This window comes from Musa acuminata, chromosome BXJ3-1 (genome assembly GCF_036884655.1).
Source record: "Musa acuminata AAA Group cultivar baxijiao chromosome BXJ3-1, Cavendish_Baxijiao_AAA, whole genome shotgun sequence".
NCBI classification, from domain to species: domain Eukaryota; kingdom Viridiplantae; phylum Streptophyta; class Magnoliopsida; order Zingiberales; family Musaceae; genus Musa; species Musa acuminata.
In genome coordinates, this window is record NC_088349.1 from 23,768,811 (window position 1) to 23,775,354 (window position 6,544).

Here is a 6,544-nt window from a genome sequence, read left to right on the forward strand (position 1 = left end):
TCATGAATTTTGAAAAAGATATTCTCTTTAGTAAATTACAAAAGAAAACATAAGAGAAAAATATTTCAATATTATGGTTCATATAGAAAATCTCCTCTTTAGTAAAATACCAAGAAAAATCATAGGAGTACAAATAAGAGATCTTGATTAAAAAAATCTCAAGTAATTCCAAGAAATCAAGATAAAGCTCATTCAAATTCAAATCGTCAAATCAAAATCATTTTCAAGAGATTCCAAAGAAAAGATAGGTTCATTAGTCTCTCCTTTTTGAAAAGTCGATAAAGTAGAGAAATTTTTCAAGGAGAAAGCTTTCTTCTTTTTATTTCAACTTATTGATTGATTTCATACATGCATATTCTTTTCTTTCAAATACATGCATCATTCATTAACACAGAAAAAGAACTTTCAAAAGATCGCAAAAACTATCATGCATAAGTTCGAAATATAAACTCGTTAAGCATGCTTTCAAATCATCCTTTCTTCAAATCATCATGCTTAATTAAATATAAAATTATCAAGCATGATACTCACATTATTTCATATAAGCATGTCTTTATTATTTATGTCAAATCATGTATCATTTTTAAAACTGAAAAGTCAATTTCATTATGGTAAAAATCGATAATTATAAATCGCAAGAATCATCATGCATAATTTTGAAAGATAAACTGATTAAGCATGATATTACTTCAAATCAAACATGATTTCATTAATCATAAAGCATCTTCAATCAAAATTGAGAAATAATATGATTAATCTTATTAAGTGTACAAGCATTAGATTTATATCTAACATTTTATTGTATTATTACATCATTAAAATATCAAGCATGATTTCATAAGGTATTTTTAATCAAAATCATTTTGTTTGTTTATCATAAAACATGCTATTTTTATGATTATTTTTTAAACCACTAGAAAGGTAAGCATAATCAAATTTTACTTTTACATTTTCATTAAACATGTAATTAAAAAATATAATTTTTTCCTAAACTAATTTAAGAACAAGTTATGAAAAGTATTATATAATTTCGAAATAAATTAAAGGAGTTTCGTTTGAATTATTTACCTCATTGTCGAGAGTCACCAAAGCGAAGTTCATTGTTTTGTCTTCATCGGTTTGCTCCTTTTCTTCAGATGCACTTGATTCATCCAATATTGCTTCCTTCTTCTCGCATTCATAGTAGGTAGTTACATTTTTTTAAGTTTGTTTTTGTTATTTAATTTTTGTTTCATGAACTTTTTAAATTTCATAGTGAGGAGTTCAAGTTCACTATCACTTGAGCTTATGCTCGAGTGGTCTTCAATTGTTCTAAGTCTGAAATCCTTTTTGTTCTTTGGAAAGTTGTTCTTGAGTTCGTTTTGTGCCACGTAGGTAATTTCGTAGGTCATTAAAGACCCAATTAGTTCTTCAAATAAAAAATTATTAAGATCTTTTGCCTCTTATATTGCGGTTTCTTTCGGATCCAACTCTTATTAAGAGAATGTAAAATTTTGTTTACAAGTTCAAAATCCAAAAAACTTCTACCAAGTGCTTTTAAACCATTGATGACATCCGTAAAATGGGTATATATGTCTCCAATGGTTTTGCTTAGTTTCATATAAAATAATTCAAAATCATGCATCAAAAATTTAATCTTTAAAATTTTTACTCTACCAGTGCCTTCGTGTGTGGTATCAAGAATATGCCAAATGTCAAAAGTCATTTCGCAAGTAGAAACTCGATTAAACTCTATTTTATCCAAAGCATAAAATAGAGCATTCAAAACTCTAGCATTTAAGGAAAACATTTTCTTTTCCAAATCATTCCATTCTTTCATTGGAGTAGAAGATCTTCGAAAACCTTTTTCAACAATATTTCATAAGCTCAAATCCAAAGAAAGCAAGATAACTCTCATTCGAGTTTTCTAATATGTGTAGTTCATCCCATTAAAAAAGGGAGGACGAATGAGAGAGTAATCCTCTTGAAAGCCGAAAAGAGTCATTTCTCTTGGGTATTAAACCAAATGAGAAATTACAAGACTCTGATACCAACTGTTAGGAACGAGTCGGCACTAAGAGGGGGGGGGGGTGAATTAGTGTAACGGTAAAAATTATGTCGGTTTAAGAAAATCTCTTTCATATGATAAAACCGATTTTGAAAATGCTTAACTCTGAAAGCATTAAGAAGAGCATAGCAAGTAATGAGAAGGCAGTTTGTAGTTTAAAGTAAATTGCTTAAAATAAAGGCAAACCAAATTTTTATAGTGGTTCGGTCGTTGTGACCTACATCTACTCCACCGATTCCTCTTCCGTCGAGGCCACCGGCATCCACTATCGATCTTCTTTTAATGGGCGAAGATCAACTACCCTTTTATACCCCTTTTCTCCTTTTCACAAGTTTAGGAGACTATTGAATCTCGAATTTTGATGACCAATCAATATGTGTTTATGTTTTAATCTACGTTTTGAGTGATGCAGGATGCTTCGATCAGGGTGAGACAATTAAAGTAGGAAAATCATGTTGGGCCAGAGGAACATGTCAGAAGATTGGACGTCGGGCTAGTGGATCGGTCGACGTATCGACAGAAGGCTTCGAGCCTTGGATTCGGGCATCGGGCCAAGAAGAGTGGACATTGCGCCAAGGATATCGAAGTTGCGGAGTCAACTAGCCGATTGGGCAATAGGCCGCAGGAGAGGATGATGCGCCGAAGAATCAGACAAAGCATCGAGAGACTAATGACATACCGGACAACTTGATTAGATGCTTAGGATTAATTATCTAAATCGAAGTGTGTTTTACATGTCCAGGATTAACTACAATAGCATGAAGACACAAAGAAAGTTTACCTGAGTCAAGTTCGATAGGTGTTCGAGAGTCCGTCGAAAGTTCGAAGAGTCGTCGGAAGTGCTGTCGGAACCAACCGAGAAAGAATCGGGGACTTGTCGAAGTTTTCGAAAGTCCGTCGAAAAGATCGTCGGAGGTTCGTGGAGATCACCGAGAAGGTTTAAATACTTTCCAAAGACTCGTTGAACTTACCACAAGACCGAGAGCTTGCTGGGAGTCCGCTATAAGAAATCTGAGGGTGTATCGGAAGTCCGCTAGAAGTTCACTAGAAAGCTTGCCGGAAGGAAACTTGACGTTGCCAGTTAAAATTTGCTTAGGGCTATGTCTTAATTTTATAGTTTACATATAATTTGTGTTAGGATTAAGGGTTAATCCTATAACCCGATTAGGGGCCAATTGGGCCCGAGTTTAGACTGGTTTGGGCCAAGTTTGGAGCCCAACTAGTGAGCTGGAACAGTTCAGGTAGTGGCATCGCTGGACTAGGCAGTGGTACCGCCTAGAACCCGAGAGGTCCGGTGTTGGAACCGCCAACACCCGGTCGGACTGGGCGGTGGCACCACCCAGAACCCGAGAGGTCTGGCAGTGGCACCGTAGGTACACTATTAGTGTCAAACACTGATAAGTGGTGGCATCGCCATTGACAGGCGGTGGCACCGCCAGCACCAGGAAACCCAAAAGCAATTCAAATTTGGAGCCTAACTTTGAATCCTCTTGGGGCCTATAAATACTCCTCAATTCTCAGCAAAGATAACACCTTTTTGACAAGTTAGATAGTGAGAAAAAGCTCTAGCAAAATCTTGTTTTCAATAACTTAAGTGTTCACCTCTCTCTTTTTCTTTGAAAAATCTATAAGAGTATAAACCACTTATAAGAAGGTTGTAAGAGGGGTATTTGGTCCTTCCCCTTCAAAGTGATTTACTAGTAGAAGTTGGGAGCCTCATCGAAGAAGGCTTCGAAAGTGGATGTAGGTCATTTGACCGAACCACTATACATCGTGGTGTTCCTTGAATGTATGAGTGTTTAATTTTTTGAACCATTTCTCTACTTAGCTGCAAATCATTTGATTTTTATCTCCCTACTCTTGACTACCTTTACTCGAGCTATTTTAGCTAAGTCATCCTTCATCGAATCGAAATCTCTACATATTTACGAAATCGATTTTAAACTTATGTGTTTTAATCCACTGCACTAATTCACCCCCCCTTCTTAGTGCCGCTCCGATCCTAACAATTGGTATCAGAGCAAGGCTCACTCTCATATTTGGTTTAATACCCAAGATAGATGGCTTACTCCGGTATGCCACAGGGTCACTCTATTACACGTCCGCTTATGTTTAATGGGACGGATTACACGTATTGGAAGACTCGTATGAGGATCTTCCTTATTTCCATAGATTTTGAGCTTTGGAATATTATCGAAAATGGATTTCAAAAATCTTCTCTTTTGATGAGCAAATGAAATGAATCGGAGAAGAAGGTTTTTGCTTTAAACGCAAAGGCTATGAATGCCTTGTTTTATGCACTTGATAAAAATGAATTTAATCGTGTTTCGATTTGTGATTCGGCTTTTGATATTTGGAGAACTCTTGAGGTCACTCATGAAGGCACTAGCCAAGTGAAAGAGTCCAAAATCAACATTCTTATGCATTCTTATGAACATTTTTGGATGAACCCAAGTGAGTCTATTGGAGACATGTGCACCCGTTTCACAGATGTCATCAATGGACTCAAAGCTCTTGATAAAGGTTTTTCTAACTTTGAACTAGTAACTAAAATTTTAAGATCTCTTCCAAAGAGTTGAGATCCAAAAGTTACGATCATTCAAGAGGCCAAGGACCTTAAAATATTTCCTTTCGGAAAACTTATTGGGTCTCTAATAACCTATGAAATGAACAATGTGGCAAAAATGGAACTTAAGAACAACCTTTCAAAGAATAGGAAGGATTTGGGACATAGAACATTTGAAGACCACTCGAGCATAAGCTCAAGTGATGATGAACTTAAACTACAAATGAAACAAAAATTAAAGAACGAAACTACTTGCTTTGAACGCAAGAAGAAGAACAAAAATTGGGATGAATCAAGCTCCTCCGAAGACGAGGAGAAAATCAAGAAATGCGAGGTGGCAAACTATGCCTCAAAGGCATTCAACGATGAGGTAATCGAAACCCTCTTAATTTATTTTGAAATTACTTGATGTTTTCCATGATGCATTTTCTTTTTTTTTTAATAATCATTTTTCTTAAAAATTACATGTTTTATGTTAATGGAATAAAACGTTAGATTTAAATCTAATGATTATATGTATGTTTTTCTTAAGAAGAAAAAATGTATATCTTGATGATTTTCGATTTTGATTGAAACAATGCTTGATGTCTTATTGAAAATATTAAGAAGTTTAATATCATGCTTAATGATGATGCATGGCTTTTGTATGGAAAACTAAGCATGAAAAGATATATTCACCTAAAAAAAAAATGCATGACTACAACAAATAAGAAAATGATTTTGGTTGAAAATATCTTATGCTCAATGAAACCATGATTGATGAATATCTTTTATGTTTAATGATTTCTTTGTCTTTGCCTTGTATGTCCTATCATGATGAATATTTTGAAAATAAATGAAATCATATTTGATTTGAAGTAATGCATAATGATCATGCTTAATGAGTTTTCTTTCAAAATGATGCATATTGATTTTTATGATTTATGGATTATCAATTTTCACGATAATAAAAGTGGCTTTTTCGGTTTAAAAAATGATGATGCATGTTTTGATTTGACATAAATGAAATAGACATGCTCATATGAAATAGTGTAAGTGTCATGCTTGACGATTGTATACTTAATGATGCATAAAGTTGTAATGAAAATATTGAAAATTTGATACCATGATTTGATAATTTATGCATGAGATTTTAAAGTTATACATGATGATTTTTATGGTTTATTGATCATGATGGTTTTTATGATGAAATTTATTTTTCGATCCTAAACGTTGATGCATGGTTTTAACATAAGAACAAATATTTGAGCATGCTAATATAAAATCAATCACATAAATTGAAACAACTAAAAAGAGAAAAGTATTTTTCTTAAAAATTCTTTTTCTCTATCTTATTGAACTTGATGATTATTATGATAAATCTATGTATACCATTTTGAATCTCTTGAAAGTAATGTTGAGATTTTGATGAATTTGATGATTTGAATTTGAATGAGTTTGTATTCAAATCATAATCTTGATTTCTTGGATTTACTACCTGAGATATTTTTTTTAATCATGATATCTTTTTTGTACACTTGTAATTTTTGTTATTTATAAAAAGAAGAAATTTGATAAAATGAATCATATCTTTTGTAATTCAAGAGGTCTTATCTTTTATGACATGATGCCATTGGATTTATGGCTTGTATGCCTTGAAATAATTAAAATATTTTATACTATTTTGTTCTTCCCTTATTCTTTCTTGTTTACAATGATAAAATGGGAAAAGTTATGATCATGCATGGCAGGATACAATTTGACAAATTAATACCATGATGATTTGAAATATTTATGATTTGAAATGATGCATATGCTTTTTATTATGATTATATATGTGATATATTGCATATGATGTGTATCATGAATGCTTTAAATGATAAATATTTGGTACCAACAATCATGAAGTGATAAATACTTAAAAATATTGATTTAATGTTCGGTATCATGAA